Below are 27,454 nucleotides of genomic sequence, written 5' to 3' on the forward strand. Positions count from 1 at the left end.
AAACTAATGCAATTTTCTGAAGGAAGAAATATAGAATTTAAAAAAAATGGTATTACTTCAAACCACACTTTCATAATGGGTAGGTAATTACACAGATCAATGAGGAAATAGAAAATTTGAATAACATTATAAACTAACAACCACTTATTGAGCATTCCACCCCAAAATAACAGAATACACATTCTTCTCACCTGTATATTAAATACTCTCACAGATAGGCTGTATGCTATACCATAAAGCAAATCTCAATGGATTTAAAATAATTGATATTTTACAAAGTATATTTTCTGATCACAACTGAATAAAATGAGAAATCAATAACAAAATTTGTAAAGTCCACAAATATGTGAAAATTAAATAATACTATTCTAAATAGAAAATAGGACAAAGAAAAAGTTACACAGAAAATTAGATAATTCTTTGAGGTAAATGAACATGAAGTAGTGAAGGTAGAAAAGTACTATCTTCATTCACATAAAGGAATGCTTAGAAGACAATTTGTAGCTATAAACAACAATATTACCAAAGATGGAAAGTCTCAGATCAATCACCTAAGCTTCTTCCATTAGACACTAGAAATCTAAGAGCAAACTAAACACAATTATTCAACAAAAGGTAATAACAAAGATTAGAATAGAAATTAGTTATTTTTAAGATAGTAAAACAGTAGAAGAAATCAACAAAACCTTTTATTTTGAGCCTATGTGTGTCTCTGCATGTGAGATGGGTTTCCTGAATACAGCACACTGATGGGTCTTGAGTCTTTATCCAGTTTGCCAGTCTGTGTCTTTTAATTGGAGCATTTAGTCCATTTACACTTAAAGTTAATATTGTTATGTGTGAATTTCATCCTGTCATTATGATGTTAGCTGGATATTTTGCTCGTTAGTTGATGCAGTCTCTTCCTAGTCTCGATGTTCTTTACATTTCGGTATGATTTTGCAGTGGCTGGTACCGGTTGTGCCCTTCCATGTTTAGCGCTTCCTTCAGGAGCTCTTTTAGGGCAGGCCTGGTGGTGACAAAATCTCTCAGCATTTGCTTGTCTGTAAAGTATTTTATTTCTCCTTCACTTATGAAGCTTAGTTTGGCAGGATATGAAATTCTGGGTTGAAAATTCTTTTCTTTAAGAATGTTGAATATTGGCCCCCACTCTCTTCTGGCTTGTAGGGTTTCTGCCGAGAGATCCGCTGTTAGTCTGATGGGCTTCCCTTTGATGGTAACCTGACCTTTCTCTCTGGCTGCCCTTAACATTTTTTCCTTCATTTCAACTTTGGTGAATCTGACAATTATGTGTCTTGGAGTTGCTCTTCTCGAGGAGTATCTTTGTGGCGTTCTCTGTATTTCCTGAATCTGAATGTTGGCCTGCCTTGCTAGATTGGGGAAGTTCTCCTGGATAATATCCTGCAGAGTGTTTTCCAACTTGTTTCCATTCTCCCCGTCACTTTCAGGTACACCAATCAGATGTAGATTTGGTCTTTTCACATAGTCCCACATTTCTTGGAGGCTTTGCTCGTTTCTTTTTATTCTTTTTTCTCTAAACTTCCCTTCTCGCTTCATTTCATTCATTTCATCTTCCAGGGCTGATACCCTTTCTTCCATTTGATCGCATCGGCTCCTGAGGCTTCTGCATTCTTCACGTAGTTCTCGAGCCTTGGTTTTCAGCTCCATCAGCTCCTTTAAGCACTTCTCTGTATTGGTTATTCTAGTTATACATTCTTCTAAATTTTTTTCAAAGTTTTCAACTTCTTTGCCTTTGGTTTGAATATCCTCCCGTAGCTCGGAGTAATTTGATCGTCTGAAGCCTTCTTCTCTCAGCTCGTCAAAGTCATTCTCTGTCCAGCTTTGTTCCGTTGCTGGTGAGGAACTGCGTTCCTTTGGAGGAGGAGAGGTACTCTGGTTTTTAGAGTTTCCAGTTTTTCTGCTCTGTTTTTTCCCCATCTTTGTGGTTTTATCTACTTTTGGTCTTTGATGATGGTGATGTACAGATGGGTTTTTGGTGTGGATGTCCTTTCTGTTAGTTTTCCTTCTAACAGACAGAACCCTCAGCTTCAGGTCTGTTGGAGTACCTGGCCGGCCGTGTGAGGTGTCAGTCTGCCCCTGCTGGGATGGAGGAAGATCTACCAAGCAAATGGAAAACAAAAAAAGGCAGGGGTTGCAATCCTAGTCTCTGATAAAACAGACTTTAAACCAACAAAGATCAAAAGAGACAAAGAAGGCCATTACATAATGGTAAAGGGATTAATTCAACAAGAAGAGCTAACTATCCTAAATATATATGCACCCAATACAGGAGCACCCAGATTCATAAAGCAAGTCCTGAGTGACCTACAAAGAGACTTAGACTCCCACACATTAATAATGGGAGACTTTAACACCCCACTATCAACATTAGACAGATCAACGAGACAGAAAGTCAACAAGGATACCCAGGAATTGAACTCAGCTCTGCACCAAGCGGACCTAATAGACATCTACAGAACTCTCCACCCCAAATCAACAGACTATACATTTTTTTCAGCACCACACCACACCTATTCCAAAATTGACCATATACTTGGAAGTAAAGCTCTCCTCAATAAATGTAAAAGAACAGAAATTGTAACAAACTGCCTCTCAGATCACAGTGCAATCAAGCTAGAACTCAGGATTAAGAATCTCACTCAAAACCGCTCAACTACGTGGAAACTGAACAACCTGCTCCTGAATGACTACTGGGTACATAACGAAATGAAGGCAGAAATAAAGATGTTCTTTGAAACCAACGAGAACCAAGACACAACATACCAGAATCTCTGGGATGCATTCAAAGCAGTGTGTAGAGGGAAATTTATAGCACTAAATGCCCACAAGAGAAAGCAGGAAAGATCCAAAATTGACACCCTAACATCACAATTAAAAGAACTAGAAAAGCAAGAGCAAACACATTCAAAAGCTAGCAGAAGGCAAGAAATAACTAAAATCAGAGCAGAACTGAAGGAAATAGAGACACAAAAAACCCTTCAAAAAATTAATGAATCCAGGAGCTGGTTTTTTGAAAGGATCAACAAAATTGATAGACCGCTAGCAAGATTAATAAAGAAAAAAAGAGAGAAGAATCAAATAGATGCAATAAAAAATGATAAAGGGGATATCACCACCGACCCCACAGAAATACAAACTACCATCAGAGAATATTACAAACACCTCTATGCAAATAAACTAGAAAATCTAGAAGAAATGGATAAATTCCTCAACACATACACCCTCCCAAGACTAAACCAGGAAGAAGTTGAATCTCTGAATAGACCAATAACAGGAGCTGAAATTGTGGCAATAATCAACAGCTTACCAACCAAAAAAAGTCCAGGTCCAGATGGATTCACAGCCGAATTCTACCAGAGGTACAAGGAGGAGCTGGTACCATTCCTTCTGAAACTATTCCAATCAATAGAAAAAGAGGGAATCCTCCCTAACTCATTTTATGAGGCCAGCATCATCCTGATACCAAAGCCTGGCAGAGACACAACAAAAAAAGAGAATTTTAGACCAATATCCTTGATGAACATTGATGCAAAAATCCTCAATAAAATACTGGCAAACCGAATCCAGCAGCACATCAAAAAGCTTATCCACCATGATCAAGTGGGCTTCATCCCTGGGATGCAAGGCTGGTTCAATATACGCAAATCAATAAATGTAATCCAGCATATAAACAGAACCAAAGACAAAAACCACATGATTATCTCAATAGATGCAGAAAAGGCCTTTGACAAAATTCAACAACCCTTCATGCTAAAAACTCTCAATAAATTAGGAATTGATGGGACGTATCTCAAAATAATAAGAGCTATTTATGACAAACCCACAGCCAATATCATACTGAATGGGCAAAAACTGGAAGCATTCCCTTTGAAAACTGGCACAAGACAGGGATGCCCTCTCTCACCACTTCTATTCAACATAGTGTTGGAAGTTCTGGCCAGGGCAATTAGGCAGGAGAAGGAAATCAAGGGTATTCAATTAGGAAAAGAGGAAATCAAATTGTCCCTGTTTGCAGATGACATGATAGTATATCTAGAAAACCCCATTGTCTCAGCCCAAAATCTCCTTAAGCTGATAAGCAACTTCAGCAAAGTCTCAGGATACAAAATCAATGTGCAAAAATCACAAGCATTCTTATACATCAATAACAGACAAACAGAGAGCCAAATCATGAGTGAACTCCCATTCACAATTGCTTCAAAGAGAATAAAATACCTAGGGATCCAACTTACAAGGGATGTGAAAGACCTCTTCAAGGAGAACTACAAACCACTGCTCAAGGAAATAAAAGAGGATACAAACAAATGGAAGAACATTCCATGCTCATGGGTAGGAAGAATCAACATCATGAAAATGGCCATCCTTCCCAAGGTAATTTACAGATTCAATGCCATCCCCATCAAGCTACCAATGACTTTCTTCACAGAATTGGAAAAAACTACTTTAAAGTTCATATGGAACCAAAAAAGAGCCCGCATCGCCAAGTCAATCCTAAGCCAAAAGAACAAAGCTGGAGGCATCACACTACCTGACTTCAAACTATACTACAAGGCTACAGTAACCAAAACAGCATGGTACTGGTACCAAAACAGAGATATAGATCAATGGAACAGAACAGAGCAGTCAGAAATAATGCCACATATCTACAAGTATCTGATCTTTGACAAACCTGACAAAAACAAGAAATGGGGAAAGGATTCCTTATTTAATAAATGGTGCTGGGAAAACTGGCTAGCCATATGTAGAAAGCTGAAACTGGATCCCTTCCTTACACCTTATACAAAAATCAATTCAAGATGGATTAAAGACTTAAATGTTAGACCTAAAACCATAAAAACCCTAGAAGAAAACCTAGGCATTACCATTCAGGACATAGGCATGGGCAAGGACTTCATGTCTAAAACACCAAAAGCAATGGCAACAAAAGCCAAAATTGACAAATGGGATCTAATTAAACTAAAGAGCTTCTGCACAGCAAAAGAAACTACCATCAGAGTGAACAGGCAACCTACAAAATGGGAGAAAATTTTCGCAACCTACTCATCTGACAAAGGGCTAATATCCAGAATCTACAATGAACTCCAACAAATTTACAAGAAAAAAACAAACAACCCCATCAAAAAGTGGGCGAAGGACATGAACAGACACTTCTCAAAAGAAGACATTTATGCAGCCAAAAAACACATGAAAAAATGCTCACCATCACTGGCCATCAGAGAAATGCAAATCAAAACCACAATGAGATACCATCTCACACCAGTTAGAATGGCAATCATTAAAAAGTCAGGAAACAACAGGTGCTGGAGAGGATGTGGAGAAATAGGAACACTTTTACACTGTTGGTGGGACTGTAAACTAGTTCAACCCTTGTGGAAGTCAGTGTGGCGATTCCTCAGGGATCTAGAACTAGAAATTCCATTCGACCCAGCCATCCCATTACTGGGTATATACCCAAAGGACTATAAATCATGCTGCTATAAAGACACATGCACATGTATGTTTATTGCGGCATTATTCACAATAGCAAAGACTTGGAACCAACCCAAATGTCCAACAATGATAGACTGGATTAAGAAAATGTGGCACATATACACCATGGAATACTATGCAGCCATAAAAAATGATGAGTTCACGTCCTTTGTAGGGACATGGATGAAATTGGAAATCATCATTCTCAGTAAACTATCGCAAGAACAAAAAACCAAACACCGCATATTCTCACTCATAGGTGGGAATTGAACAATGAGAACACATGGACACAGGAAGGGGAACATCACACTCTGGGGACTGTTGTGGGGTGGGGGGAGGGGGGAGGGATAGCATTGGGATATATACCTAATGCTAGATGACGAGTTGGTGGGTGCAGCGCACCAGCATGGCACATGTATACATATGTAACTTACCTGCACATTGCGCACATGTACCATAAAACCTAAAGTATAATAATAATAATAATAATAATAAAAGAAAAAAAAAATCAACAAAACCAAAAATTGGGTCTTTGAAAAGATCAACAAAATTGAAAAGCCTTTATCAAAACTGACCAAAAAAATAGAAGACTAATATTATTAAAATCAGAAATAGAAGAGAGTCTTTAACACGAACCATAGAGAAAATTAAAAATGATGACCTTAAAAGTGGCAAGGATAATTGTAGGAGATGGGTCAGAGTGGTGGGAGAAACTAAAGGGAAAGGAGCAGGACTTCTGAAAGGTCGGAAGGCTCTGCATAGCTTCAGGGGAGAATAAGCTGAAGGCAGCTGTTCTCTGACCCTAAAGCAGAGGGCAAGGAGTAGGTACGAGGAAGTATAGGGGAATTTATCATAAACAGGCTTGTTTACTTATGTTAACCAGGAGCTGACCTTTGATCATCCGAGCTCCTGACTGTTCCCTGAATAGGGGAACAATAATGTTAATTACCCACAGATTGTGTTGGCTCCAGGCTTTCAGCATTATGTCTGTACTGAATAAAAGCAAGCAGCTCCAGCTGTTCAGGACTGCCCATTCTTCCACCGCTAAGTGCTGGGCAGTCCCCTAGCTGCTCTTGTACTGCATACCTGTGTCTGAGTACACCTTTCATCCCTCACTCAGACACGGTCTGTGGGATGGACCCAGCAGATAATCGTATGTCAGAATTTTAGATAATCTACAAAAAAAAAAAAAAAATTCCAAGAGTGACATAAACTGATAAAACTGACTTTAGAAAAAATAGAAAATCTAAATAGGTCAATAAGTAAACAAGGTGTTAAATTAACAATTAAATATCTTTCCACAAAGGGAAGCCCAAACCCAAATAATTTCACTAATGAATTGTACCAAATAGTTAAAGAAGATTAAATACTAATTATTTACAAAATTTTCCTAACCAGATAAAAACATCACATGAAAGCTGCAGACAAACATCTCTTCTATATAAAGATGTACATGTCCTCAATGCAATACTAGCAAACTGATTCAAACCACATTAAAGAAAGGATTATACACCATGACCAAGTGAAATTCATCCCAGGAAGTAAGGTTTGTTTAACATCCAAAAGCCAATTAACATAAAATACAATAGCAATAGAAAAATTAAATAACAAAATAATCAAAACAACAAAATAAAGGGCAAAGAGCACATGATCATCTCAGTATACAGGAGGAGAATTTGACCAAATCCAATGCTGCTTTATGATAAAAACAACCTGGTAGAGAATCTATAAAAAGCCTTCAACTAACATCATACTTAATGGTGAAAAACTCTATTAATTTATTCTAATGTCACAAAAAATACAATATGCCTACTCTCACCTCTTCTTTTCAACATTGAACTAGAGGTTTCAGTCAGGGTGCCAGGACAGGAAAACAAAATAAAAGGCATCCACATGGTAAAGGAAGACACGAAATGACCTGTATTCACAAGTAACATGATCTTATATATATACAGAAAGTACATGCACCTGTACTCCCAGCTACTCAGGAGACTGAGGCAGGAGAATCGCTTGAACCCGGGAGGCAGAGGTTGCAGTGAGCCGAGATCGTGCCATTATGCCCAGCCTGGGTGTCTCAGGGAGACATCATCTTAAAAAAAAAAAAAGTAATTTATAAGGTAGAGGAACACAAGATACTATGATAGCAATAAAAAATCCAAATATGAAATTAAGAAAACAATTCCATTCAAAATAGCATCAAAAACAATAAATTACTTTGGAGTGAATTTACAAAAGAAGTCCAAGACTTTACCCTGAAAACTACAAAACATTGTTGAATGAAAGAAGACCTAAATTAATGGAAAGATAGCCAATATTCATAGATTAGAAAATGTAATATTGTTAAGTTGGCAATATTCAGGTAAATAATCTACAGGTTAAGTAGAATATTTAAGTTTTAGTTACTCCCTTTACAGAAATTGACAAGCTGCTCCCAAAATTAATATGGAAATGCAAGGGACCTGAAATGTCACAAAGTTTTGAAAAAAAACACAATGTTCCAGGGCAAACACTTTTCAATTTCAAAAGTTAGCACAAAGCTACATAATTTAAAAATGTTCAGTTAAAGCTAAAAATTGAGAAAAAAAGATGAGTAAGAATAAAATAATTTGGAAAAAAAAAACAATGTGACACTTGTATAAATGTGGATGTTTAGATAATTGAAATAGAATTGAGAATCTAAAAATAAACTCATACATTTATGGGCAGCTGATTTTCAACGATAAAGCCAAGATTATTTTTTCTCCATTGAATGGTCTTGGTACACTGGTGGGATTTTTTGCTAAAATCTGGGCTCAGCAAGGACTTGCAGGAGGCAAGGACCAAAGGCCTCATTGAAGAGAAGCCTCAGAGAAGCCTGACTAAAGTGTGGTCAAAGAGAGAGTTCAATCAAATTCAGTCATTACAATTATTAAATTATTCAAGTTATTCAAGTATTTCAATTACAGAGTGACTAAATAAGTAGATTCTATTAGGCTACAAAGCATTTAAAATTTTTTTTGATTTAAGTCATACAGTAGATTCTACTTTTGCTTTGTAATATTGTGAGAGTATTTTTTTCTTTATGCATGCAAACATATGCAGAGTAAGACATTTTACAGGCACATGAAGATTTCACTGAGATAAATTTATAAAATTTATCTTCCCTATTATAGCCAGGAGGTTTCTCAATTTTCACTTTCATCTTGTGAACTTGGCCTGTAAGAGTTATATCAGACTTTGTTATTCTTTATATTACACAAGTGGTCAAGTGATGTCTTTGTCTTATTTCTTACAACTGGATGTGAAACTACTATTATCTCAGAAATAACTTTTAAACAACAGCAACAATAATTGCACATTGTATTCAACACATTTAAGGTGATTAAATGTGATTGCAGGATTATGGTACTATAATGCCGATAACAATTTTAATCAAGTTTTGGAACCTGTGGTGGAGTCAGGACACTGTTTTCATTTTATGTTTGTTCTTCGTGGCAAGTAACATGTATTTTTCTCTCAAGCTCATATAAAAAGCCCTCCTGGGTTTATTCCCGTCTATTTTGCATTTTTATTCTTCCTATGCCTGATCTAAGAAAAGTTTTAAGCAGCATAAAATAAAAGGCAATTGCATAATGAAAAAAAATATGGAAACAGAGAACAGATCAATGGGTGGCAAGGGTAAGGGGAGGGGCTCCATGAGGAATTTTGGTGTGCCGCAATTGTTCTTATCCTTTCTTTGGTGTTGTTGACACAAATGTCTGCATTTGTAACACTTAATAGAACTGTGTGCCAAAAACATAATTTTTCCTGCATATAAATGACAAAATTTACTTAAAACATTGAAAAGATATAATAGAAATCTGGAAAAGCAATCCCCAAAAATGAGCATATTATAAATCTAGGATAATTCTATTGAGTTCTGTTTTAAGGAATTGTGTACAAGGTACATATGGAATCGAAGTCAGCATGTTTTCACACTATAGAACTCTGTGATTGAAGTCAAGGTCAAAAATGCTGTCATCGGTCATGGAAAGTTTTCCAAATTTTCCTAAATTAAAATTTATCAAATAATCCAGTTAAGTTGCTTAGCATATAATTATATGAAGTCATGTAATTATGGGTACATGAGAAATGTTTTTTGTATCAACAAAGGATTTTAAAATATAAATGACAAATCACACATTCAGGAATAACAACCTCCCTCTCCAACGACCATACATAATTCTGTTAAATTGAATTAAAACTTTGAGGAAATATATTTATGTCCTTGAAATTAAGCTGAATGACTATAAATCATTTAGCAAAGGTGTTTTCCTATTACTAAAGTCCTCCTCTGAGTGAATATGAGCAAGACCTTTCCTATATGCCAGCCAAGGCCCGAGTGAGAACATTCACACGGGCAAGGGCCCTTCCGTGGTCCTCTTCAGCCCTGGGACTTTCAATTATAATCAGAGCCAAACTGAAACACAAGTAGTAGGTACCTGCCTGGCTGTTGGCTATCTTCAGCAGAAAATATTTAAACACTTATTTTAAACAAACGAAGCTTTCCTCACAGTAGAAATATTGAGCAGGACTGCTACAGTAATTAATCAAAACTTTGCCCAAGAAAAAAGTCCTTATATTAACTATTCATCTTCTCACACACTTTAGAAATGTCTTTCTATAACAAAAAGTTGGGGCTTATGGCTCATTTTTTGTACATTTTTAAAATTGAGATAAAACTCTTATTTATTTTAAAGTAATTTTCATTTGATATGTTGATATTAGAATAAATACATGTCCATTATAATGAATTTAGAATATACAAAGAAGAATAAAAACACTTTAAATATTCTTAATCCCTTCGATACAGAGATAATGTCTCAACATTTCTGCATTTTAATTTAATAAAACTTTGTACCTTGTATTATGATTTAAAAATCTATTGTGAATATTTTCCCTTGTCAGTATATGTTCTTATAAAAGGCAGTTCTAACAAGATTCTAGATGCTAGAGCTTACAGCCAGTGTTAAAATCTTGCTACTTTTATTTATTAGCTTCATACATTGGCCAACTTACTTAACCTCTCTCGGTTAACTTCACTTGCCAGGTCTGTAAAACAGGGATGAGTATCATAACTCTCCAAAACCAATTTGACTGGCATAAGTCTTGGTTTTCCTGGTAAATAATGTTAGCTGCCAGATTGTGGTACACATGAGTGATCCAATACCATGGTTCAATTTTTGGTTAAAATAAAAGCAAATCTCAGTCTGAGTGCATCTGCACAGTATATACAGGTGTATGCTATTGCCAGTAGACATAAACAATTTATATAACCTAATGCATACATATTGCAAAGTGCCAACTCTGTGTTTTCATGTGCTACAACCACAGTCTTGCACAAAAGATAATGGAAATACTAACCACAATACTCCAGATTCTGTTTTCCTTGGATTCAGCATCAGTGAAGCAGAAATCCTCTGACCTGTTATCTAGATAGGTCCTGTAATGTTGAATTTTATGTATGGACTTGGCTTGGCCATTCTGACCAGATATTTGGTCAAAAATTTTTCTGGATGTTTCTCTGAAAATGTTTTTGAATGAGATTAACATTTAAATACACTTTGAGTAAAGCAGATTACCCTCCAGTGTGTAAGTGGGCCTCATCCAATTAGGTGAAGGCCTGTCTAGAACCAAGACTGGACTACCCCTGAGCCAAGAGAAATTCTGCCAGCAGATGGCCTCTGGACTCCGACATCAACTCTTCCCTGGTTCTCCAGCCTTCAGGACCATCCTGCTGGTTTTGGATTTGCCAAGCCTCCACAATTGAATAAATTAATTTCTTAATAAATCTATCTCTCTCTCCCACTTTATCTATCTATCTATCTATCTATCTATCTATCTATCTATCTACCTACCTAACATCTATATCTGGTTCATGATTGGTTCTCTGGAGAACCGTGACTAATACAGACCCCAGACTGAAGGGACAGACAGATACTAGGCCTTACTATCTTACTAGTTTCTTATACTCATATAATGGCGAAGAACATTTTTGTCCAATTCTCATAACTGGAGTGTCATAAAGTTACTACTGAGATCACCAATTCAAACATTCATTGGGCTGATAACCACAAAAATTCTACTTCTCACAGTCAGCTCATTAACTAGTAAATCCTGGTGTTGACCAAGGTAAGGAAAGCTGAGCAATTTGTAACAGCCACACCCTGATGTAGTAATTTTCATCATTTTTGTGGGCATTTCCAGCACTTTCAATCAAGATTTCTGGTGTAGGAAGAAAACTGAGCCCTAGGAGTATGTTTTAATTTAATGAAAATTCTTTTTTATATCATGTCCATATAAAGTTTTAAAGGTAGTTTACAGAAAAATAAATAATGATAGCACATCTTGTACAACGTTATTAAGAGGATGAATGAGTTAGGAGATAAAATCCTTAGGCCAGGTGTTTCGGAAGTCAGGGATCCCGAACGGAGGGACTGGCTGAAGCCATGGCGGAAGAACATAAATTGTGAGGATTTCATGGACATTTATCACTTCCCCAATCAATACTCTTATAATTTCCTATGCCTGTCTTTACTTTAATCTCTTAATCCCGTTATCTTCCTAAACTGAGGATGTATGTCGCCTCAGGACCATGTGATGATTGCGTTAACTGCACAAATTGTTCATAAAGCATGTGTGTTTGAACAATATGAAATCTGGGCACCTTGAAAAAGAACAGGATAACAGAGATGTTCAGGGAACAAAGGAGATAACCATTAGGTCTGACTGGGAGCCAGGCAGGACGGAGTTATATTTCTCTTATTACCAAAAATGGGTAAGAGAAATATCGCTGAATTCTTTCCCCCATATGGAACATTAATAATTAACGGCCCTGGGAAAAGAATGCATTCCCGGGGGTGGTGGGCCTCTAAAATGGCCGCTCTGGTAGTGTCTGTCTTATGCAGTTGTAGATAGGGATGAAACATGCCCTGGTCTCCTGCAGTGCCCCCAGGCTTGCTAGGATTAGGAAATTCCAGCCTGGCGAATTCTAGTCAGACTGGTTCTCTGCTCTTGAACCCTGTTTCCTGTTAAGATGTTTATCAATGACAATGCATGCACAGTGGGACATGAAACTTCATCAGCAATTCTAGTTTCACCCTGGCCTTGTGGCCTTGCCCTGCCCATTTGCCTTGTGACATTTTATTGCCTTTGAAGCATGTAATGTCTGTGACCCACACCCTATTCATACACTCCCTCCCCTTTGAAAATCGCTAATAAAAACTTGCTGGTTTTGCAGCTCAGGGGGCATCATGGAACTTGCTGACCTGTGATGTCTCCCCCAGACACCCAGCTTTAAAATTTCTCTCTTTTGTACTCTTTCCTTTTATTTCTTAGACCAGTCAACACTTAGGGAAAATAGAAAAGAACCTACGTTGAAATACTAGGGGCTTGTTCCCCCAATACCAAGGGCCTGGCATGTAGGAAGCAGTTAGTCAATATTAGCACTGATTGTGTTTCTCAACTACATGGACATGTCATCAGTTATTTAAACAACCAACTTCCCACATAAGAAAATATTCTTAACAAAAAGCACTAAGGATGATGAGACTATAAGGCTATGTTTTCTATTAGCACTTGGTAATTTAGATTTTAAAATCATAAGGGATATATGTGATTATCAGTGGAGTGCTTCTCTTTTTAAGAAGAAAAGAGAATCATTCCATAGAATGACATTCAACCACAAGATGTAGGATTAGGAGGCATTGGCTACTTTTCTACGCTGCTTTGTATTACTACTTTTCTGTGATTACTCTTTTTCTTAGATAAATCATAGCATTGCAGTTAACTGGGATACATTTAAATTCAGAATATGTAGCTCATGTGGAATGCTGTGAGGACTAAGAAATCAATTTTGACAGTTTGGAGAAATCTCAGAGGGAATATATTGCATTAAAAAAGTTTCATTAATTAAATTAATTCATGTTCTAATGTCATAGAATTACCTTTCAAAAAATATAAAAATGTTAATAGTACTCTTTTTCTTAGACTTGAACTTGTTACTTTAAATTAAATTTGGCCTAAAGCTGCCATCATACATAGTAAACTGCATCTTTAATATGTAAACAACGTTCTACCTAATATAAGAGTATATTCTTGTAACAAGTAGCTGAGTCTCAGCCAATCACAGCCGCTGAGCTTCAGCCAATCACAGGCTGCGAACTGATCAGGCCTTATCCATATGAAGCCACTGCCTCACCACAAAATGCCCTCATCAGGCAAGTGCTGAATCATAACCAATCAAGCCTTTCTGCATCACACTTCTTTTTTTTTTGTCTATAAATACTGCCTGCCCATGTGAAAGGGTGGAGCTGTCTGAAGCTCTCCTGGTTCTCAGTGCTGCCTGACTTATGAATCATTCTTTGCTCAGATAAATTTTGCTAAATTTAATTTGTCTAAAGTTTCCAGTTAACAGGCTTTAGGACTTATATTTTACTTCTTTGATTTTCATATATGGAAAATTTCCCATATGTAGAAATTTTTCCATTTTTTCTGCCATAATGGGGGATATTAAGATTTCAGAAATACAACTTTCAGAGAATTTGGCCTCACAATCTATAACTATCTGTACAAATCTGCTTTCTCAGATGCCTGTAGGATGTCTGATAGAGCCCTGCCCTGGAATCAGTAACACCATTGAGAGCTGACTAGGGTCCTCCAACTCCAACTCTTGCTGTTCAAGATGCCCGACTGCAGAATGGAATGGGTCGTTGAACGTCTTCATTCTCTCATTCTCAACAGAGCTATTTGTTGCTGCATACTGGATAACAGAATTGGCAGAAATACCATGTTAAACCCAAATCCTTAGATAATCAGAGATCCTCTATTTCACCCTGCTAAAAATTTCACTGATATTCCAAGTGTGATTGTGCAATGATTTGATAATGGAGACTAAGACAAATATCACTAGTGCTTCCCTGCTGGTGACCCTAACACACAAGACATCCCACAGAAAACTGGTTTTTGTTCCTCTCTAGATTTATTTTTCTTCTGTGCAGAATTCAATGTTCAACTATACACACGGGCAATTCTATATTTTCATAAATGGGAAATAACTAAAATATGTCTGCACCTCTTAATTTGCACTTTAGAATAAGAAGGAATTTTCTGGCAGGCATAACTCCAACTGTATGGGTGTCTTTTGGTAGAACGCTTCTCCCTGGCTCCTTTACATAAATGTAAAGGAGAATAGAGATCAGTCTCAAACATTATCTACTATAACAGAGTGTACTTCAAAGGCTATAGTTGCTCAGCACACTTTTTCAAATTCTCTTGCAGAAATTGTTTTAGAAAAAGTGATTGCTTTAGACTCTTTTTTGGCTAAAGAGAGGGAGTGCATGCAATACCTCACCTCTGGCTACACTGGGAGAAATATGTCTGATATGGTAGAAACTCGGTTGTGAGAAAACTGCATCATTGTTAATATATTTGGATCATATATTAATCCGATCCTGAAAACCTTGCTACTTAATCCAGATTACATTATTATAATCTAGATCATTGATAATATATTTGATTCTAACTTTTGATTCTTGAGGACTCCTAATGAGTATATTTTAGTCTCTTAGTAGCATACTCCTGATAGTCATCATAATAGTCACATGGTGTGCCTATCCTCTCAAGAATTTTAAATGCTCATATGTGGCCATCTTTTATACATCAAATGGTTTTGCTAAGGTTACAGTAATGAAAACATGACAAGAACATACAGGGATTGGATTAGCAATGTATTATAAAGAATAGGCTTAGACGATTACGAAGCCTGGCAAGTCCCAAGCTCTACATGGTGAGCTGGCAAGCTGGAGACCCAGGAAAGCTGAAGGTGTTGTTGCAGTCTGTGTCCCAAGGCTAAGAACCAGGAGAGCCAATGGTGAAGTTATTGCCTGAATGCCCAAAGACTCATCCCTGGAAGAGCCGATGTTTCTGTTTGAATTTAATGGCAGGAAGAAAGTTGATGTTCCAATTCAAAGGCTGTCAGACAAGAAGAATTCTCTCTTCATGGGAGATGGTCAACCTTTTCGCTCTATTCAGTTCTTCAAATGATTGGATGAGGCCCACCCACATTCAGGACAATCTGCTGTATGTAGTCTACCTATTTAAATGTTAATCTCATCCTCAAATACCCTTACAGAAACATCGAGAAAAATATTTGACTAAATATCTGGGCACTTGGTGACCCAATCAACTTGACATAAAATTAGCCATCACAGACACTTACTTACCAACATAAATTTCAGAGTTGGCATTTATTTATTACTCTAAAAACATGCATCAAATGCCTGCTATATCTAATAAATAGTCTGTGCCCTGGATTACGTAGCAATATTGTTAGCATTCCACCCAAATCTCTTTGGATTGCTTTTGACCATCCTGTGAGTGCCTCCTCTAGTTTTGGAGTCATTTTATTTCTCAAGGCCTGCATGTGCAACTGTCATTAAAGGAAGGTCTGTAGGTTACTGGAGAGATTTTGCAGTTCATGTAAGTAGAGATTCAAAAATGCTTGGAAACTTATCTATTCCCCTTTCCACCTCATCACCATGGTCTTTAGTCAATGTCATGTTTATGTGATAATATGAAAACCCAGATCTCTTTCTTTGAGTTGTGCCACACTTTCAGGTAGAATTTACAGCCCAGAGTTCACCAGTGGGAAATGGTTCAGACAGAGACTTTGGCAAAAACTGCATATTTTCTTGGCTTCTTCTCTTCCCTGGCCACTCTTACTAGCTTGTCCTGTGAGCACTTTCTTATGAAACTTTCTTGAAAGTATTGTTTCTTGAATAAGGAAGGTGTTGGTGGTTAACCTTATGGAGCTTCTAAGCAAGGGAAAATAGCATCTTCTGTCTGCTTCTAACCTAATGTGAGTTTATCAATATTATTTCAGGTCATTTTGGCAGTTATTTGCATTACCTTGAGGAATCTCAACTCAGTAAGTAAATATTTCCCACTAATTCGTCAGTAAACTAAATTCCCATATTAAACTTTGTTTCCATCCTATTTTTCTGGGGTTAATTGAGGACAAGGAGAAGATATTTTTAATCAGAAATTTTCATTTTTTTGTCTTAGAGACCTTTAATGTAGCAGTTGTTCAGCCTGTGGAACTTTTAGCTTATGCTGTGCTGCACAAACTCATTAGCACCCAGAAACCCTGCGCTCTGACAGGCTGATGTTCCCCAAATATACTAGAGAATCGCCAAGAAAAGATCACCTCTACTTTACTTTCTCTTCCTTTCTGGCACACTGGAAGTACAAAGTGAATGCTTGTGCATAATCATATTTAAAATAGGTAACATTACCAATTACAGTGTTCTAAATGTCACACAGTTCTTTTCACTCCTCCCCAGCTCCACACTTTAGACACCTGCTCTCAAAATGTTCTTGTCCTCATAACAATGTGGAAAATAGCTGAGAATCTAGAATGTTAAGAGGTACAAGGGACATTAAAATTTATCCAATTTTACACCTCATTTCACAGTTTGTTGCAGGCATGGGAAAATAAGCCACTGATGGAATTAGATGTCTAACTTTAGTCTTGTGTAAATTATGGAAATTACAGTTTTGCTATATAAAGTGAGTTGTCACAGGCTCACATAGATATAGGGAAATAAAAGTTTCCATGTGACCTTGTCTTGACTTACTGACTTAAAGCTGAGAGTTTAAGGACCAGGCTTATTCCTCCAAAGTTAACATCCAGAGTAAGTCTTAAAGTGGTGTGTGGCACAAATTGGTATGGAAGAGGTTCAAGGAATTCATCATGAGAAGAATGTGCACTAGGAGTGAAGAAGGCTAAGTAGCAGGGTTTTCAGGACAGACTGGAACCTGATCATGGGTCCATTTCTACACAGGGTAGAACTTCCATTATTAAGTGGGAAGTGGAGATTGTTGACAGCTATGCAGAAAGGAAACAGCATGATCACATCCGTGTTTTAGATCACATTCATTTCTCACATGTTCTGAGAACTTACAAAGTTCAATGAATTTGAGGTATTTAACACAGATTAGCATGAAATTTCAGAGGCAGAAGATATTATTTCCAGTTGGCAGAAACAAGGAAAGAACTGTGTATTATTAAAAGGCTCTTATAATGGGCCTTGTAGATGAAAGGACAAAATTTTGAAATAGCAATTTGAGTAAAGACAGATCTTCTCTGGCTGGCTTGTGGTGTTGAAGAGAAGTGAAGATTCTTGTAAGATGAGTTGATGGCAGGTTTCCTGGCAGCCTACTATATAAACAAGCAAAAAAAATATATGTAATCCTTGAACAATTAGTATGGAAAGCAGCTATATTATAATAGTAAATTTATAACAGGCAAGGTCGCATGTATTGCAGCAACAGCTTTTAGTTAATGTCATACTTTGCTTTCCTCACTTTATGTAATAAGTGAATAAAAACCAAGGTTAATCTTTTCATCCTTTTTGATCTATCATGTAAATATAGGCTGCATTGTTTAATTTTCTCTGTGAAAAATACTAAAGTAAAACCATTCTTCCAATTCTTGATTTTCTGCAAGCCCAATTCGTCTGAAAAGATACCCTAATTTTACCTCAAATATCAGATCAACTAAAAGCCTGTTAACCCCTCTTGGACTCCTTTCAGTCACTGATGGAGGAAGATTCTTTTCCATATTCTCTCCTCAAGAAACAAGCAGGACATACTATTGATTAGTGGAATAATTCCTTAAAAGCACAATGTCATTTTTACCTTTAAATCCCAGCTCCTAGCATATTCCCATAATAAATCAATTAAAGTTAATTCTTAATAAATATACTTGTTAATTATGGGGTAGAGATACTAAACATTAACTGAGTTTTAATGTTTCACAGTTTACTACGGCTTGGCTATTTTTCCTCATGACTGTGAGAACTTTCAGGGCTCTATGCTACATTTAATATTATAGTATATAGTTATATACTGAGGATACAGGAATTTCCCAAAATCATTACACACTATGCATCTTTTCAAATAATATAATATTTTACTCTACAGAAGCAAATCTATTAGAATTCCCTCAAATAATAAAAACTAAGGAATAAAATCACATCAGCAGAAACAACTAAATTATTCTTTCTTCAAATGAGGCCTGAATCACATTCTGAGTTTTTTGATAACCAAGAAAACACATACCACACACACATACACACACAATTTGATCATTTTGGGGGACTTTAATCAAAGAAGAAAATTTGGTGCATTAGATTAGACAATTTTTTTCCCAGCATTGAGTTAAAAGCACTTTCAGTAATTCTTAAAATAAGATGTACTTGGATAATTGTGCTTTGTACAATAGAACATGATCTTTAATTAAGTTTTGTATTAAGTGGGATTGATTATTCAGTGCATATTTTCATATTTTTATCTGTCTCAGTTTTCTGGATACAATGCCAACCATGGCATATGTAGATTTCTGTTAATAGATCTATAATGGAGCTTTAGTATAAACTCTAAATAGTTTTGTTTTCTGTTGTAATTGTCAATTAGAATGTCCAAATCACTTTGTATTTTTAACTTTGAATTTTTTTATTTTAGCCTCTGATCTGTGGAGCTTATAAACTATAATGATATTGAATAGTTTAATTGAAATGGGATGAGATTTATTTCTTGAATAATATAAAAAATTGTTAGTTTTAGGAAAATTGAAAATGACTCAAGACAATTTATTGACAAAAGCATAATTGAAACTATTACACTTATGGTTTTGCTTTGTTTACCAAGTCTAGAATATTTTATTGCATTGTCAATACATAATATAGACAAATATGATAATGAATAATGACTTTAATTCCTTGCACCATCAGTTATCTAAGTCATTTCCTCTTCCCAAATATGAGATTTAGTAACAAATGGCTATATGTGAACTTTATGTTAAAAAAAATTAATAGTTAATGTCATTTTTAAATGAGAGGTAAATACAAGAACTTACGGAGAAAAAAGATAAGTAGAAAATGAATTTTAATATTCATATGAAGTTCAGTTACAAATTTACAATTAAAGAACACATGCTGTAAATACACTATGTTCCTCATTGAATAGCCTTTGAAAGAGATCTTAACGTTGGTGCTATATAGAATTGATTGGACAAGAATATTTTAGTTTCCTCTTTTACACTAAGCACTGACTTTGCTGAGAAGAATTTCTTATCTGAGTGTTCATATTAGGATATACTGTAAAATTAATTGGTAAACATTTTCACTTGATGGATGATGAACAGCATAGATTGGTAATTAAGAGCATGCACTCTTGAACCAGGCTGCCTACAGCCGCATGTTGTTCTGCTACTTATAAGCTACAGGGCCACCATGGGAGTTTTATTTTACCTCACTGCCATCTCAGATTCGAATTCATGAAATTTTGTGAAGACAGTACATTGAAGAAAATATGTAGTCTTTAAATACTTATATTAGTAAAGCTGGAAGACTAATTTTAATGATTTAATCATCCAACTTTGAAAGATAAAAAATAATTTACTTAACCCCAAAAAGTAAAGACATGGAAATGTATAAACTAAAATTAATAATATTGACAATAATCATATAATAGAGGGGATCAACAAAGTAAATGTATGTTCTTTTATTTTTAAAAATACAAATAGCAATGACAAGTCTGTAGAAAACTTCCCAAAAAAAGGAGAAAGAAGGAACAAATTAACACATAATATGTAGTGAAAAAAGAGGATAGAAATACAAATAATGTGGATATTAAAAATGATTATAAGATGTTATGAACAACTCTGGGCTAAATTCTAATCTTATGTTATTTACTAAAAATAACTTAAGAAAATATAGAAATGCTGAATCAACTAGTAACCACAGATGGCATTGAATTTTTAAAATTAATAGAAAATCTTCCCAGAAAGAAGTCACGAGATTATACAGTTCTTTAAGTAAGTTCCAAAAAGTTTGAAGAAATAAATTACTCCTAATAAAAAATTGCAGAATATAAAGATGCTCTTCAGCTTACTGTAGGGTTGCTTCTCAATAAACCCATCATAAATTGAAAATATCATAAGTTGAAAGAGAATTTAATCCACCTTGCCTGCTGAGTATCACAGCTTGGCCTAGTCTGCCTTGAAACACTCAGAACACTTACATAGTACCCTGGAGAGCATCAGGCATCTGGGCTTCTGACCGTATGGCTGACTAAACTGTGGCTCACTTTGTGAGAGTGTTAGCCTTCAGCTTATCACTAGCTGCCAAAAATATCAAAATTCAAAATTCAAAGTACAATTTCTAATTCATGTTTTTAAACCATCTTAAAGTCCAAAAATGGTAAGTCAAGGACCATCTGTACTTAAACACAAAATACAAACAAACTTAAGTCACAATCTAAATAGCAAAACCACAGGTATTATTTTTTAATGGATAATTATAGAAAAAAATCCTAAAAGAAATATTACCAAATAAATTCCAGATTAATATATTTTTTCAGATTGTAAAGTTTAGAAAATAATCTCTGAATATTATGTTAATCATTTAAAATACAGTATAGTTTTCTACATAGAAAAAAATATTCAATACTATGCCATTTAAATTCATGATGTCCATTTTGAGCAAAATAGGAACATTTTGCTCCTATTTGTAGGAGCAAATAATGGACATTTACAGTATAGCTTGTAGTAAGCACCATATTTACTGATGAGTGTTAATGCATTCCTTTTAAGATCTGGAAATTACCAATATGACTGCCCTTATCCTTTTGATTAAACACTGCAATAGCACTCCAGCTATACAGTAAGAGAAGGGGGAAAAAAAAACAGTGTAAGGATTGAGAAATTGTTACCAAAACACCTAGGTCCTGCTGCTCACCTCACAGAAAGCCAATCACTAAGACAACAAGTATTGCTGGAGAAGAATGCTTTAATCTGGTGCTGCATCCAAGTAGATGGGAGATCAGTCTCAAATCCACCTCCCTGACCAACTAAAATTGGGGGTTTATATAGCAAGGAAGAAATGTAACTACATGCAGGTAAAGAGGAATTAGGGAGGGGTAAAGGAATCATGAGGGATGTGGGGTCTGTCTTCTGGTCTGGATGTGATGATCTGGGGAGTTTCAGTTCTTTGATGTGGTCTGAGAGCCTTAGGGTCAGCTTCCTGAGGAAGGAATTCAGGTAAGAAAAATGTAAGTTTCAGGCTTTAAGACTGGGAAGGTCAAATTATATGCTTATTTTAACAAACTGTAAACACAATTTTATGGGACAATTGGAGCAGCCTCAAAACAACAAACAAAATAGCTCAACTATTGTTTTCATATATTCTTAAAATAATTATTAGTAACTAATATATTTATTCTATTGCTCATTAATTCAAAAAAAAATTGTGGAGCACCTTTTATAATAGCAAGCACACAGCAAACAAAGTAGAATAGCCACCCTTATGAGGACTATATTATTTATAGACTTAAATAATAAAGTCACTTAAATTTTATATTAGAAGATAATAAATATAGTAGAGAAAACCAAACAAAACATCAATAACAAAACAGACAACAGAGTAGGGTAATGGGATCATGAATGTCATGGAGTGAGGTAGGGATTTTAAATAGGAAACAACTCAGTGAATAACGACATTCAAACAAATGTGTGAACAAAGTGAGGGAAATAGAAATGAAGTCTTCTGGGGAAATAATGTGCCAAACAGAAACAAAATAACTAAAAGACCCTGAGCCAAACTAGATCAAGCCCCCATCATAATGAAGAAAAAGAAGGACAGTAAAAGAAGAGGGAGGGGGAGAGAAGAGTATGTGATGAAGAATTCCCCAGGGCCATGTATGTGCAGCCTTCTAGATGATAGGAACTTGGCATTCTTTCAGAGTGAAATAGGGGACCCTTGAAAATTTGGACTAGGTGAAATGACACAATCTAACATTGCAGTAAAAGGAACAAGCTCACCATGGAAACTGGAAGAACAGTCAGAAAAACATTGTCATAATGTTGGTGTGGGGTAATGGTAGCTTAGAACAGGGTAACAGCATAGAGTTTGTGATAGATTTTGAAATTAGAACCAATAGAATTTCTTGATACATTAGGTGTGGCAGTGATGCACAGGGAGATACAATATTGTAAAGTATAAAGTTTTCCAAAATTAATTGATACATTCAACATAATTCCAATTAAAATAACAAGAGAACTTTTGGGAGACTGGAAATTACAAGCTGCTTCTGGATAATGTAGAAGAACTAAAAGCCTAGAAGGAAAAACTTAGTCCTGAAGCAGAAGCACAAGGTGAGTGAAGGGGGTGTGCTACAATGCAATGAGAATCGTAATAGTTCTAGAAATGCAGAGTGTTACTGTCTGAGTGATAACAAAGCCATTGGAACAGAAAAGTAAGCCTCAAAGAGACCAATGAAAATTAGTTAATAATGAAGCTAGCATTGCATCTTAGGAGAAAGCAAGAATAATTAATGAATAATGTTAGAGCAATTGGTTCTCAATATGGAAAATGAATTAAAACAGAATTCCATCATGTACAGTATAAAAAATAAATTTACAGAGCATTAGAGACTTATAGGTAAAAAGAAAAGCTATAAATATTTTAAAAATGTCATTTGACCTTAGGATGAGAGATTTATTAAATAAAACTTGAAGAATATAAATCATTGAGAAGATTAATAAATTCAGCACCATAAAATCAAGTACTACTGCTCATTAAAAGATACCATAATGAAAATGAAAAGATAATATACAAACATGGAGACTATAAATATAAAGCAGAAAAAAACCAGTATCCAAAATATGTACATAGCATTTACAAAACATTAAGAAGCAAATAATCCAATAGAAATAAAAATAATTAGGCATTTTACTGAAAACAAAACATAAGTGACTTTATTAGTCACTGAAATGCTGGTTAACTTTTGTGAGTCTTATAGAAGAATATGAATATTACATTATCATATGATGGAGAGTATAAATCTTATTCACTGCTGGTAAGAATGTAAATAATAACCACTTTGAGAAGCTTTTAGGCATTTCCATAAAGTTCAGAGGCATGTATCTTGCCACTCAGTAAATCAGCTCTTAATATGCCTTAGAACTGGGTTTCTAAATAGTGGTCCCAGTGACATTTTGGGCTGGAGAATTCTCTGCTGGGGTAGAGGCTGTTGTGTGTATTGAATGATGTTTAGCAGTATCCCTTCTGTCCAAGAACTAGATGCCAGCCACACTCGCCAGACAGGACAATCTGAAATGCCTACACATATTGCCAAATGTCCCTGGATGGATGAACTTGCCCCAACTTAAGGACCACTACTCTAGAGAAACTTCAAAATATTTAAGATATAAAGAGAAAATTGTTTCTTGCAACAACACTACTTATAACACCAAAAACCTAGAATCAAACCAAGTGTCTATTACAGCACAAGTAATTATGGTATTTTCATACAGTGTAAAACTATGCAAAAGTACAAATGAGTGACATCCAGCTACACTCATCATGTTGCTACATTTCAGGAAGAGTATTAACTGAAGAAAGGCAGTCACAGAGTAATACAATTAATATGATTCAATATGTATACATTATAAAAACGTACGGAATTAGAAAATATATTCAAAAAATTTTAAATGTACAGAAAAATAAAAAGAAACCCCAAGCTACTATGGACAAAATTAAGGTAATAAAGACAATTCAAGAATATGGTTTATTATTTTTGAGGAAGACTAAGGGTGGGTGGGAGAGACACAAGTGATAGCATTGGTAATTTTCTTAGGCTGGGGTAGGGAGGGGAAGACACTGCTGTACATTTTATCATTTTCTTCATACCAGTGGTTCTAAACTGGGCAAAATTTAATCCCCCAAATGAATACTTGGAAATCTCTAAAACCATCTCAGGTTATCACAGCTAGGTGTAGGGGAGTGCTATTGGCAGCTAGTGGAAAGAGGCTAGGGAATGCACCAATCACACACAATGCAAAATGCCAATAATGTTGAGGCTGAGGACTCTTTTAGATTTTACAAATATGTTGTACTGTGTTGAAACTAATCATATTTAATAAAAATACATATTGCACAATATATTATGAAACAGATTTGCTGGTTTATTTAAAGTACTATAGAAGTAAAAAAAAAATCCACAGTGAGATTTTTCTGGCCCTCTGATTTCAGGAAAATATCTAAGAGAAAATTTTATATAATTATTGTTCCATATAAGTTTGCATCTTTAATTGTAGAGGACATAAAACAAGAAAATTTCTGCCAGCAGCAAACTTACTGTAGAGCCCCAAAATATGCCTCAGCAAGCCATTGGGTCCTGGCATTCTGCATTGGCTTAGAAATTACTTAGAATTATAGAAAAGTGCCCGTAGATTATTTGAACAATAATTTTCTCTTTTCTTCCTTAATAACTTCAACATTGAGAAGCCTGGAAATTCAGAAAACAGACTGTTTTAAAACAATGAATTTTTCTGTGGTAATTTAGATAAGTTGATTTTATTTTGAATATCTGCTGTTTAAATAAAACTCATCAAGGTTCAAGTCAAGGCCACAATGAATTGTGTCTCCAAATCATCTATAAAAAGCCATGCAATTGAAGGCCAGCACTGTGATCTGTTGTTTTCAAGGTCTACTTTGTCAGCTTGTTTGAATCCCCGCTACCCATGGGTCCCTCAAAGATCAACTCTATCCCTTTTTATTCCACTGAGTCTCCGTAGAAAATTTATTTTGCCTCCACAGCTTCAGTGATATACCCATAACTAACTATGTAAATCACTAAACCAGGCCTATGCTGAGATCTCTGCTTGAATACACAAGTCTATCTAACATCTCACTTGAATTTTTAACAAATATCACAATCCATTAGATTTAAAGTGGAACTTTTCAGTGAATCTTCATTCTTGAACTTGATAACAGTCTCCATCTAACAAAAAGACCTAGAAATATGAGAAATCCATTCCCATGTTCCTATGTTGAGACCATATTCTTCCAACTGCAGTCACTAAATTTCATTCTAAACTCTTTCTTCTTTCCAGTTTTTTTAAGTCCAAATTCTTTTGACTCGACTACTGCAAAAGCATCCCAACTCCCCTTCTTGAGTCCACTGTTGCATCTAATTCTTTGATGGTTTAAAGAGGATGTATTTTTGTTTTACTTTATTAATAAATGACCTGATGCTGCTTAATTGTTTTCACATATTTGCACTGCTACAATGCCACAGCATAAAGCACAATGTTCTCAGCTTCACCTTAAACGCTACGCAGGATGTGACTCTGACCATCTTTGTGCCATTCCTGGTTTCCAGGTCAACCTCCAGCTCTGTGTTCCAGCCACATTGACTGTTATTCAGCTATTATATTGTGCTATGCTTTTTCATGCCTTCTTCCATTTTTGTAGATTATGTTGGTTTCTTTTGTATATGCCTTCATGTACCTCCCCCCATCACAAATATAAATGTATAAATTATTTTGATGCCTGTCCTTCCTCTGTTAGAATTTAAGATCCATAAGGACAGGCATCACAGATACTCTATTCACCACTGAGTTTTTAGCATTTAACATAATTTCTTGCACTATCAGGAACTTGCAAACATTTATTGATAAATGAATGAATGAATAAAAGTCAACCTGCAAGCTCTGCATTGGGAAAAAATTTCAAAAAGTACATCAAACTCAGCCTAGGGAGAACTGGTGAGTGACATGAAGTTTGTTTATGGAAACTCAAACATCCCTTTAATTTGGGTTTTCAGAAAGCTTTTGAATAACGGATGTTCACCACATTTGCTCATTCATCCATTTTTTCAGGTAACAAGCATTTTCTGAGCCCCTGCTATATGCTAAGTACCCTCATTAATACTGGAAATGGGTTGTCACATGAAATAGCCTATATTTGATCAGTTGACAATTGACTGGGATTGGTATATTGCTGAAGGTAAACTTCCTTTTGTGGAAATTAGAAAGTACCATGCCATTATGTTCTTTTTGCTGAAATTAGTGAGCTGTTTCTCCGATTTTTCCCCAGAAAGTAAGAGTATGGTATTTCTGAAATATCATAAGTACTTTCTCTCTACTTGAATATAAGTGGAGACATACAGAAGGTGGGGCAGTTAGAACATCCATTTAGTCTCCATGGAGGACTCCATTAGCCAAGGAACTCTTCACTGGTAGCTTGAAAGAATTTCATTCTGTGTATATAAATCTAAACAATGCACCTCAAGGGAAGTTCATACCGACTGTAAATAAAATCCAATTATGTGTCATGCTGCAAGTTAATCCCCAACAATCTGAGATCTTGCAGTACACTAAGATGTTTCATTAGGACTTTTCTTACATTAAAGACGGTGAAAAAAATATGAACAATTATAGTCAATTGTGCCACATCTATATACAAATGATCAAAAACTAAGACTGTTGGTGAAAGCTGTCTGCTTCAGATTGAAAACAGCAGAAACCCTCTTATTGGATAACAACAAAAAAAGGGTACTCTATGATAATCAAAATCTATATGAAGTAAATATACTTGAGGATCCCAAACATGCCAAAGTAATCAAATTACAACTGAAAACATTTCTGTGACTTTTACAGTGGTCTAGGAAAGTACTTTTATTTTACTTTTTAGAAATCCTAGTGAAAGAAATTTTTTAAATTCATCTGATATTATTAAATAATTTGGAAAGCTGGGATTATTGTTTATTATTTCATTTGAAGAAAGCTATTAATGCTAACGATGTGTGTTGAGGCTAAATAAATCATTTTGTAACAGCAAAAGTGCAATTTCCTATAGTGGAAGATTTACAGTTTGATCCCAATTTCTATTTTTGACGTGAAGAGACTTTTCTTTATTTCTGGGCTTTTAGAAACTGTGACCCTGTGATTTTTCAACCTTGGGGGACACTTAAAACGAAAGCACAAAAGTGGTTTCTTATTCAACCTAATCAAATCATCCAAGTGTCATCGTGGGTCTCCCAAGATCCTTGAAATGGATTTGTCAGTGGTAGAATCTATTACCAGAAGTCACTCTGGATC

Source organism: Pongo pygmaeus, chromosome 6 (assembly GCF_028885625.2).
Source record: "Pongo pygmaeus isolate AG05252 chromosome 6, NHGRI_mPonPyg2-v2.0_pri, whole genome shotgun sequence".
Lineage (NCBI taxonomy): Eukaryota > Metazoa > Chordata > Mammalia > Primates > Hominidae > Pongo > Pongo pygmaeus.